Below are 12,572 nucleotides of genomic sequence, written 5' to 3' on the forward strand. Positions count from 1 at the left end.
TTTGCATGCGGGGGCCAAGTCATAGGCTGATGTTACTATTGTATACTTTCGACAAATCTGACCATTTGGATCTTCGAATCTAATCCTTGGCAATCCCTTGGACCCACCCCCACAAGTAAGGGTTACCTGTAACTAGGGATGGACCCAGCCACATTTTTTTGGTTTCAATCCGTAAATATAGATTATAATACAATAGTTCTACTTAATTTAATAATTTACATATACGTTATAACTTATTAATATTAAACTACTACATACAAATGAAAACCTGTGAGCGAAAAATTTTTAATTAGCCTTTGGTGTATAAATGTTACTGTATATGTATAAATGTATATGTTACTTAGCAGTAACATATGATGCTCTGCTGCCTTCAGTGAAAGTCCTGACATAATGTCTTTTAACATTTGCTTTCATAGCGCTGTTCTACATTAAACACTTTGAAACGAAGCAGCCGAACTCGTGCCAGCGGTACGAAACGCGTCGAAGTTTCCCGACTCGACAAGGCTTTACGCGAAAACGCTGGAAAAGCTAGGGGCCGGACCGACTGTAGGGGGCGTGGCCAGAGACATCCTGGTGACTGTTCCAAATCATGGGTGCATGTTACAAGTCCGGAACATATTTTAACTTAGTACTAACTTAGCAGACTCTCAGGCTGGCGCAAAGAAATCTTACGGCAAGTCTATTCTACACTAGAATAAACGTAAAATCAGCGACACCAAAGGCGTTAGAGTAGTTTGCAAAACCTACAGACTATTTAAAAGGTAACACAACTGTTGCATACGTTTTATATCCGTGTGTCTGGGTGTGCAGACTTGTGGCTAATTGAACGTCTCACTCCGGTCAGCTGACCAAAGTTGGTAACCTTGGTATTGTGGGTAGGAGATTCTGTATATCTATAATTTCGTTCTCCATTTACATGCCCGTAGTGTCTTTAAGTGTTATGTCGTTTTGCCTGAAACGCAAAAATAAAACAAAGCAATTAGAGCCAATCAGTTGCTGAAATGCTGCTGTAGTGATTGAAGAACTTTTGTCGGAAGCTGGATTCGAACCCACGCCTTACTTCGGAGAACAGAATACCCCTTACTTCGAAAGGCCATTTTCGCTGCGCAGGAGGCTTTAGACCGCTCGGCCATGGGGCAGTTTCCAGTTAAACCCTAAGGAGTAGGTTAAGTCCAGCCTTGGCTTCCAAGCTGACGTTTTTCTACATATGTGCTCGTGTATCATGGACAGTAAGAGGGGGCAGGCAAGGAGAGAATTTCTCTCTTTGGGGATCAATAGAGTGTTGTTATTATAACGTCTAAAACGTATGATGGTCTGTCGATAAATCTATAACAATATCAATGAAGTCAATGTTTATCTAAAGAAATCAGAATTCAGGAAAAGCCAGGGGCCGGACCGAGTGTAGGGGGCGTGGCCAGAGACAGCCTGCTGACTGTTCCAAATCATGGGTGCATGTTACAAGTCCGGAACATATTTTAACTTAGTACTAACTTAGCATCATATTTGATCTGATTCGACTGAATATCCCAGGTTTCCATCTCTCATGCATCTGGTGTGACGTGTTTTCAGACTCTCAGGCTGGCGCAAAGAAATCTTACGGGAATTGAACGTCTCACTCCGGTCAGCTGACCAAAGTTGGTAACCTTGGTATTGTGTGTAGGAGATTCGGTATAACTATAATTTCGTTCTCCATTTACATGCCCGTAGTGTCTTTAAGTGTTATGTAGTTTTGCCTGAAACGCAAAAATAAAACAAAGCCATTAAAGCCGATCAGTGGCTCAAATTCTGCTGTAGCGATTGAAGAACTTTTGTCGGAAGCTGGATTCGAACCCACGCCTTACTTCGGAGAACAGAATACCCCTTACTTCGAAAGGCCATTTTCGCTGCGCAGGAGGCTTTAGACCGCTCGGCCATGGGGCAGTTTCCAGTTAAACCCTAAGGAGTAGGTTAAGTCCAGCCTTGGCTTCCAAGCTGACGTTTTTCTACATATGTGCTCGTGTATCATGGACAGTAAGAGGGGGCAGGCAAGGAGAGAATTTCTCTCTTTGGGGATCAATAGAGTGTTGTTATTATAACGTCTAAAACGTATGATGGTCTGTCGATAAATCTATAACAATATCAATGAAGTCAATGTTTATCTAAAGAAATCAGAATTCAGGAAAAGCCAGGGGCCGGACCGAGTGTAGGGGGCGTGGCCAGAGACAGCCTGCTGACTGTTCCAAATCATGGGTGCATGTTACAAGTCCGGAACATATTTTAACTTAGTACTAACTTAGCATCATATTTGATCTGATTCGACTGAATATCCCAGGTTTCCATCTCTCATGCATCTGGTGTGACGTGTTTTCAGACTCTCAGGCTGGCGCAAAGAAATCTTACGGGAATTGAACGTCTCACTCCGGTCAGCTGACCAAAGTTGGTAACCTTGGTATTGTGTGTAGGAGATTCGGTATAACTATAATTTCGTTCTCCATTTACATGCCCGTAGTGTCTTTAAGTGTTATGTAGTTTTGCCTGAAACGCAAAAATAAAACAAAGCAATTAAAGCCAGATAGTTGCTCAAATTCTGCTGTAGCGATTGAAGAACTTTTGTCGGAAGCTGGATTCGAACCCACGCCTTACTTCGGAGAACAGAATACCCCTTACTTTGAAAGGCCATTTTCGCTGCGCAGGAGGCTTTAGACCGCTCGGCCATGGGGCAGTTTCCAGTTGAACCCTAAGGAGTAGGTTAAGTCCAGCCTTGGCTTCCAAGCTGACGTTTTTCTACATATGCGCTCGTGTATCATGGACAGTAAGAGGGGGCAGGCAAGGAGAGAATATCTCTCTCTCTTTGGGGATCAATAGAGTGTTGTTATTATAACGTCTAAAACGTATGATGGTCTGTCGATAAATCTATAACAATATCAATGAAGTTAATGTTTATCTAAAGAAATCAGAATTCAGGAAAAGCCAGGGGCCGGACCGAGTGTAGGGGGCGTGGCCAGAGACAGCCTGCTGTCTGTTCCAAATCATGGGTGCATGTTACAAGTCCGGAACATATTTTAACTTAGTACTAACTTAGCATCATATTTGATCTGATTCGACTGAATATCCCAGGTTTCCATCTCTCATGCATCTGGTGTGACGTGTTTTCAGAATCTCAGGCTGGCGCAAAGAAATCTTACGGGAATTGAACGTCTCACTCCGGTCAGCTGACCAAAGTTGGTAACCTTGGTATTGTGTGTAGGAGATTTGGTATAACTATAATTTCGTTCTCCATTTACATGCCCGTAGTGTCTTTAAGTGTTATGTAGTTTTGCCTGAAACGCAAAAATAAAACAAAGCAATTAAAGCCAGATAGTTGCTCAAATTCTGCTGTAGCGATTGAAGAACTTTTGTCGGAAGCTGGATTCGAACCCACGCCTTACTTCGGAGAACAGAATACCCCTTACTTTGAAAGGCCATTTTCGCTGCGCAGGAGGCTTTAGACCGCTCGGCCATGGGGCAGTTTCCAGTTGAACCCTAAGGAGTAGGTTAAGTCCAGCCTTGGCTTCCAAGCTGACGTTTTTCTACATATGCGCTCGTGTATCATGGACAGTAAGAGGGGGCAGGCAAGGAGAGAATATCTCTCTCTCTTTGGGGATCAATAGAGTGTTGTTATTATAACGTCTAAAACGTATGATGGTCTGTCGATAAATCTATAACAATATCAATGAAGTTAATGTTTATCTAAAGAAATCAGAATTCAGGAAAAGCCAGGGGCCGGACCGAGTGTAGGGGGCGTGGCCAGAGACAGCCTGCTGTCTGTTCCAAATCATGGGTGCATGTTACAAGTCCGGAACATATTTTAACTTAGTACTAACTTAGCATCATATTTGATCTGATTCGACTGAATATCCCAGGTTTCCATCTCTCATGCATCTGGTGTGACGTGTTTTCAGAATCTCAGGCTGGCGCAAAGAAATCTTACGGGAATTGAACGTCTCACTCCGGTCAGCTGACCAAAGTTGGTAACCTTGGTATTGTGTGTAGGAGATTTGGTATAACTATAATTTCGTTCTCCATTTACATGCCCGTAGTGTCTTTAAGTGTTATGTAGTTTTGCCTGAAACGCAAAAATAAAACAAAGCAATTAAAGCCAGATAGTTGCTCAAATTCTGCTGTAGCGATTGAAGAACTTTTGTCGGAAGCTGGATTCGAACCCACGCCTTACTTCGGAGAACAGAATACCCCTTACTTTGAAAGGCCATTTTCGCTGCGCAGGAGGCTTTAGACCGCTCGGCCATGGGGCAGTTTCCAGTTGAACCCTAAGGAGTAGGTTAAGTCCAGCCTTGGCTTCCAAGCTGACGTTTTTCTACATATGTGCTCGTGTATCATGGACAGTAAGAGGGGGCAGGCAAGGAGAGAATTTCTCTCTTTGGGGATCAATAGAGTGTTGTTATTATAACGTCTAAAACGTATGATGGTCTGTCGATAAATCTATAACAATATCAATGAAGTCAATGTTTATCTAAAGAAATCAGAATTCAGGAAAAGCCAGGGGCCGGACCGAGTGTAGGGGGCGTGGCCAGAGACAGCCTGCTGACTGTTCCAAATCATGGGTGCATGTTACAAGTCCGGAACATATTTTAACTTAGTACTAACTTAGCATCATATTTGATCTGATTCGACTGAATATCCCAGGTTTCCATCTCTCATGCATCTGGTGTGACGTGTTTTCAGACTCTCAGGCTGGCGCAAAGAAATCTTACGGGAATTGAACGTCTCACTCCGGTCAGCTGACCAAAGTTGGTAACCTTGGTATTGTGTGTAGGAGATTCGGTATAACTATAATTTCGTTCTCCATTTACATGCCCGTAGTGTCTTTAAGTGTTATGTAGTTTTGCCTGAAACGCAAAAATAAAACAAAGCAATTAAAGCAGATCAGTGGCTCAAATTCTGCTGTAGCGATTGAAGAACTTTTGTCGGAAGCTGGATTCGAACCCACGCCTTACTTCGGAGAACAGAATACCCCTTACTTCGAAAGGCCATTTTCGCTGCGCAGGAGGCTTTAGACCGCTCGGCCATGGGGCAGTTTCCAGTTAAACCCTAAGGAGTAGGTTAAGTCCAGCCTTGGCTTCCAAGCTGACGTTTTTCTACATATGTGCTCGTGTATCATGGACAGTAAGAGGGGGCAGGCAAGGAGAGAATTTCTCTCTTTGGGGATCAATAGAGTGTTGTTATTATAACGTCTAAAACGTATGATGGTCTGTCGATAAATCTATAACAATATCAATGAAGTCAATGTTTATCTAAAGAAATCAGAATTCAGGAAAAGCCAGGGGCCGGACCGAGTGTAGGGGGCGTGGCCAGAGACAGCCTGCTGACTGTTCCAAATCATGGGTGCATGTTACAAGTCCGGAACATATTTTAACTTAGTACTAACTTAGCATCATATTTGATCTGATTCGACTGAATATCCCAGGTTTCCATCTCTCATGCATCTGGTGTGACGTGTTTTCAGACTCTCAGGCTGGCGCAAAGAAATCTTACGGGAATTGAACGTCTCACTCCGGTCAGCTGACCAAAGTTGGTAACCTTGGTATTGTGTGTAGGAGATTCGGTATAACTATAATTTCGTTCTCCATTTACATGCCCGTAGTGTCTTTAAGTGTTATGTAGTTTTGCCTGAAACGCAAAAATAAAACAAAGCAATTAAAGCCAGATAGTTGCTCAAATTCTGCTGTAGCGATTGAAGAACTTTTGTCGGAAGCTGGATTCGAACCCACGCCTTACTTCGGAGAACAGAATACCCCTTACTTCGAAAGGCCATTTTCGCTGCGCAGGAGGCTTTAGACCGCTCGGCCATGGGGCAGTTTCCAGTTGAACCCTAAGGAGTAGGTTAAGTCCAGCCTTGGCTTCCAAGCTGACGTTTTTCTACATATGCGCTCGTGTATCATGGACAGTAAGAGGGGGCAGGCAAGGAGAGAATATCTCTCTCTCTTTGGGGATCAATAGAGTGTTGTTATTATAACGTCTAAAACGTATGATGGTCTGTCGATAAATCTATAACAATATCAATGAAGTTAATGTTTATCTAAAGAAATCAGAATTCAGGAAAAGCCAGGGGCCGGACCGAGTGTAGGGGGCGTGGCCAGAGACAGCCTGCTGTCTGTTCCAAATCATGGGTGCATGTTACAAGTCCGGAACATATTTTAACTTAGTACTAACTTAGCATCATATTTGATCTGATTCGACTGAATATCCCAGGTTTCCATCTCTCATGCATCTGGTGTGACGTGTTTTCAGAATCTCAGGCTGGCGCAAAGAAATCTTACGGGAATTGAACGTCTCACTCCGGTCAGCTGACCAAAGTTGGTAACCTTGGTATTGTGTGTAGGAGATTTGGTATAACTATAATTTCGTTCTCCATTTACATGCCCGTAGTGTCTTTAAGTGTTATGTAGTTTTGCCTGAAACGCAAAAATAAAACAAAGCAATTAAAGCCAGATAGTTGCTCAAATTCTGCTGTAGCGATTGAAGAACTTTTGTCGGAAGCTGGATTCGAACCCACGCCTTACTTCGGAGAACAGAATACCCCTTACTTTGAAAGGCCATTTTCGCTGCGCAGGAGGCTTTAGACCGCTCGGCCATGGGGCAGTTTCCAGTTGAACCCTAAGGAGTAGGTTAAGTCCAGCCTTGGCTTCCAAGCTGACGTTTTTCTACATATGTGCTCGTGTATCATGGACAGTAAGAGGGGGCAGGCAAGGAGAGAATTTCTCTCTTTGGGGATCAATAGAGTGTTGTTATTATAACGTCTAAAACGTATGATGGTCTGTCGATAAATCTATAACAATATCAATGAAGTCAATGTTTATCTAAAGAAATCAGAATTCAGGAAAAGCCAGGGGCCGGACCGAGTGTAGGGGGCGTGGCCAGAGACAGCCTGCTGACTGTTCCAAATCATGGGTGCATGTTACAAGTCCGGAACATATTTTAACTTAGTACTAACTTAGCATCATATTTGATCTGATTCGACTGAATATCCCAGGTTTCCATCTCTCATGCATCTGGTGTGACGTGTTTTCAGACTCTCAGGCTGGCGCAAAGAAATCTTACGGGAATTGAACGTCTCACTCCGGTCAGCTGACCAAAGTTGGTAACCTTGGTATTGTGTGTAGGAGATTCGGTATAACTATAATTTCGTTCTCCATTTACATGCCCGTAGTGTCTTTAAGTGTTATGTAGTTTTGCCTGAAACGCAAAAATAAAACAAAGCAATTAAAGCCAGATAGTTGCTCAAATTCTGCTGTAGCGATTGAAGAACTTTTGTCGGAAGCTGGATTCGAACCCACGCCTTACTTCGGAGAACAGAATACCCCTTACTTCGAAAGGCCATTTTCGCTGCGCAGGAGGCTTTAGACCGCTCGGCCATGGGGCAGTTTACAGTTAAACCCTAAGGAGTAGGTTAAGTCCAGCCTTGGCTTCCAAGCTGACGTTTTTCTACATATGTGCTCGTGTATCATGGACAGTAAGAGGGGGCAGGCAAGGAGAGAATATCTCTCTCTCTTTGGGGATCAATAGAGTGTTGTTATTATAACGTCTAAAACGTATGATGGTCTGTCGATAAATCTATAACAATATCAATGAAGTCAATGTTTATCTAAAGAAATCAGAATTCAGGAAAAGCCAGGGGCCGGACCGAGTGTAGGGGGCGTGGCCAGAGACAGCCTGCTGACTGTTCCAAATCATGGGTGCATGTTACAAGTCCGGAACATATTTTAACTTAGTACTAACTTAGCATCATATTTGATCTGATTCGACTGAATATCCCAGGTTTCCATCTCTCATGCATCTGGTGTGACGTGTTTTCAGACTCTCAGACTGGCGCAAAGAAATCTTACGGGAATTGAACGTCTCACTCCGGTCAGCTGACCAAAGTTGGTAACCTTGGTATTGTGTGTAGGAGATTCGGTATAACTATAATTTCGTTCTCCATTTACATGCCCGTAGTGTCTTTAAGTGTTATGTAGTTTTGCCTGAAACGCAAAAATAAAACAAAGCAATTAAAGCCAGATAGTTGCTCAAATTCTGCTGTAGCGATTGAAGAACTTTTGTCGGAAGCTGGATTCGAACCCACGCCTTACTTCGGAGAACAGAATACCCCTTACTTCGAAAGGCCATTTTCGCTGCGCAGGAGGCTTTAGACCGCTCGGCCATGGGGCAGTTTCCAGTTAAACCCTAAGGAGTAGGTTAAGTCCAGCCTTGGCTTCCAAGCTGACGTTTTTCTACATATGTGCTCGTGTATCATGGACAGTAAGAGGGGGCAGGCAAGGAGAGAATATCTCTCTCTCTTTGGGGATCAATAGAGTGTTGTTATTATAACGTCTAAAACGTATGATGGTCTGTCGATAAATCTATAACAATATCAATGAAGTCAATGTTTATCTAAAGAAATCAGAATTCAGGAAAAGCCAGGGGCCGGACCGAGTGTAGGGGGCGTGGCCAGAGACAGCCTGCTGACTGTTCCAAATCATGGGTGCATGTTACAAGTCCGGAACATATTTTAACTTAGTACTAACTTAGCATCATATTTGATCTGATTCGACTGAATATCCCAGGTTTCCATCTCTCATGCATCTGGTGTGACGTGTTTTCAGACTCTCAGGCTGGCGCAAAGAAATCTTACGGGAATTGAACGTCTCACTCCGGTCAGCTGACCAAAGTTGGTAACCTTGGTATTGTGTGTAGGAGATTCGGTATAACTATAATTTCGTTCTCCATTTACATGCCCGTAGTGTCTTTAAGTGTTATGTAGTTTTGCCTGAAACGCAAAAATAAAACAAAGCAATTAAAGCCAGATAGTTGCTCAAATTCTGCTGTAGCGATTGAAGAACTTTTGTCGGAAGCTGGATTCGAACCCACGCCTTACTTCGGAGAACAGAATACCCCTTACTTCGAAAGGCCATTTTCGCTGCGCAGGAGGCTTTAGACCGCTCGGCCATGGGGCAGTTTCCAGTTAAACCCTAAGGAGTAGGTTAAGTCCAGCCTTGGCTTCCAAGCTGACGTTTTTCTACATATGTGCTCGTGTATCATGGACAGTAAGAGGGGGCAGGCAAGGAGAGAATTTCTCTCTTTGGGGATCAATAGAGTGTTGTTATTATAACGTCTAAAACGTATGATGGTCTGTCGATAAATCTATAACAATATCAATGAAGTCAATGTTTATCTAAAGAAATCAGAATTCAGGAAAAGCCAGGGGCCGGACCGAGTGTAGGGGGCGTGGCCAGAGACAGCCTGCTGACTGTTCCAAATCATGGGTGCATGTTACAAGTCCGGAACATATTTTAACTTAGTACTAACTTAGCATCATATTTGATCTGATTCGACTGAATATCCCAGGTTTCCATCTCTCATGCATCTGGTGTGACGTGTTTTCAGACTCTCAGGCTGGCGCAAAGAAATCTTACGGGAATTGAACGTCTCACTCCGGTCAGCTGACCAAAGTTGGTAACCTTGGTATTGTGTGTAGGAGATTCGGTATAACTATAATTTCGTTCTCCATTTACATGCCCGTAGTGTCTTTAAGTGTTATGTAGTTTTGCCTGAAACGCAAAAATAAAACAAAGCAATTAAAGCCAATCAGTGGCTCAAATTCTGCTGTAGCGATTGAAGAACTTTTGTCGGAAGTTGGATTCGAACCCACGCCTTACTTCGGAGAACAGAATACACCTTACTTTGAAAGGCCAGTTACGTTGAGTCGGGCGAATAAGACCACTCGGCCATGTGGCAGTTTCCAGTTAAACCCTAAGGAGTAGGTTAAGTCCAGCCTTGGCTTCCAAGCTGACGTTTTTCTACATATGTGCTCGTGTATCATGGACAGTAAGAGGGGGCAGGCAAGGAGAGAATATCTCTCTCTCTTTGGGGATCAATAGAGTGTTATTATTATAACGTCTAAAACGTATGATGGTCTGTCGATAAATCAATAACAATATAAATGAAGTCAATGTTTATCTAAAGAAATCAGAATGACAGTATATGTTATTTAAGAACCTGAACACAAGACGAAGCGTTAGCAGTAACATATAATGCTCTGCTGCCTTCAGTGAAAGTCCTGACATAATGTCTTTTAACATTTGCTTTCATAGCGCTGTTCTATATTAAACATTTTGAACCGAAGCAGCCGAACTCGTGCCAGCGGTACGAAACGCGTCGAAGTTTCCCGACTCGACAAGGCTTTTCGCGAAAACGCTGGAAAAGCCAGGGGCCGGACCGAGTGTAGGGGGCGTGGCCAGAGACAGCCTGCTGTCTGTTCCAAATCATGGGTGCATGTTACAAGTCCGGAACATATTTTAACTTAGTACTAACTTAGCATCATATTTGATCTGATTCGACTGAATATCCCAGGTTTCCATCTCTCATGCATCTGGTGTGACGTGTTTTCAGACTCTCAGGCTGGCGCAAAGAAATCTTACGGGAATTGAACGTCTCACTCCGGTCAGCTGACCAAAGTTGGTAACCTTGGTATTGTGTGTAGGAGATTCAGTATAACTATAATTTCGTTCTCCATTTACATGCCCGTAGTGTCTTTAAGTGTTATGTAGTTTTGCCTGAAACGCAAAAATAAAACAAAGCAATTAAAGCCAATCAGTGGCTCAAATTCTGCTGTAGCGATTGAAGAACTTTTGTCGGAAGTTGGATTCGAACCCACGCCTTACTTCGGAGAACAGAATACACCTTACTTTGAAAGGCCAGTTACGTTGAGTCGGGCGAATAAGACCACTCGGCCATGTGGCAGTTTCCAGTTAAACCCTAAGGAGTAGGTTAAGTCCAGCCTTGGCTTCCAAGCTGACGTTTTTCTACATATGTGCTTGTGTATCATGGACAGTAAGAGGGGGCAGGCAAGGAGAGAATTTCTCTCTTTGGGGATCAATAGAGTGTTGTTATTATAACGTCTAAAACGTATGATGGTCTGTCGATAAATCAATAACAATATAAATGAAGTCAATGTTTATCTAAAGAAATCAGAATGACAGTATATGTTATTTAAGAACCTGAACACAAGACGAAGCGTTAGCAGTAACATATGATGCTCTGCTGCCTTCAGTGAAAGTCCTGACATAATGTCTTTTAACATTTGCTTTCATAGCGCTGTTCTACATTAAACATTTTGAACCGAAGCAGCCGAACTCGTGCCAGCGGTACGAAACGCGTCGAAGTTTCCCGACTCGACAAGGCTTTTCGCGAAAACGCTGGAAAAGCCAGGGGCCGGACCGAGTGTAGGGGGCGTGGCCAGAGACAGCCTGCTGACTGTTCCAAATCATGGGTGCATGTTACAAGTCCGGAACATATTTTAACTTAGTACTAACTTAGCATCATATTTGATCTGATTCGACTGAATATCCCAGGTTTCCATCTCTCATGCATCTGGTGTGACGTGTTTTCAGACTCTCAGGCTTGCGCAAAGAAATCTTACGGGAATTGAACGTCTCACTCCGGTCAGCTGACCAAAGTTGGTAACCTTGGTATTGTGTGTAGGAGATTCAGTATAACTATAATTTCGTTCTCCATTTACATGCCCGTAGTGTCTTTAAGTGTTATGTAGTTTTGCCTGAAACGCAAAAATAAAACAAAGCAATTAAAGCCAATCAGTGGCTCAAATTCTGCTGTAGCGATTGAAGAACTTTTGTCGGAAGTTGGATTCGAACCCACGCCTTACTTCGGAGAACAGAATACACCTTACTTTGAAAGGCCAGTTACGTTGAGTCGGGCGAATAAGACCACTCGGCCATGTGGCAGTTTCCAGTTAAACCCTAAGGAGTAGGTTAAGTCCAGCCTTGGCTTCCAAGCTGACGTTTTTCTACATATCACAAGCTGTAGCGATTACACGAAACAGGCAAAGCCAGCGACTCCCAAATCATCCACTGCTTTTTCATATTAGTCGCTGCATCCACCTCTCAAACTTTGTTTTCACAAACTGATGTGCTTCTAAAAGCGTTAAATACTTCTCCACCGTACACACCGCATGAAGAAACACATCAGGATCCTGGTTGGCGACCCCCCAGGCCGACACACGGTCCAGCCTCATCTTCTGGAAATGGCCATCCATCTGCCTTCTATCTATGCCTCACAGCCATACAGCAAGACAGGGAACACCAGGACTCTAAAGATTTGGACTGTCATCCTCTTACAAAGATATCGAGTCCACCACACACCCCTTTCCATTGACCTTATCACCCCCCATGCTCTCCCAGTCCATCTACAGACTTCATAGGAAGAGTCACCAGAGAGAAGAATGTCACTGGCGAGGTAAGTGAACCTCTCGACGTGGTTGACATTCTCTCTGTTGACAGGCATACTGCTGATAGCTATGCCCAAGAGATCATTAACGGCCTGGATCTTGGTATTTTTTCCAAGGCACTTGCAAGCCCAGGCACTCAGACGCCTCGCTCAGTCTCTCGAGAGCCCTGATCGGAGCCTCCATTGACTCCGAGAAGATCACAGCATCGTGGGCAAAGTCAAGATCAGTGAATCCTTCTTCAGCAATAGAAGCCCCACAGCCACTGGACCCCACAACTCTGGCCAACACCCAGTTCATGCAAGTATTGAACAGA

The sequence above is a fragment of the Brienomyrus brachyistius genome, chromosome 3 (genome assembly GCF_023856365.1).
Source record: "Brienomyrus brachyistius isolate T26 chromosome 3, BBRACH_0.4, whole genome shotgun sequence".
Classification (NCBI taxonomy): Eukaryota; Metazoa; Chordata; class Actinopteri; order Osteoglossiformes; family Mormyridae; genus Brienomyrus; species Brienomyrus brachyistius.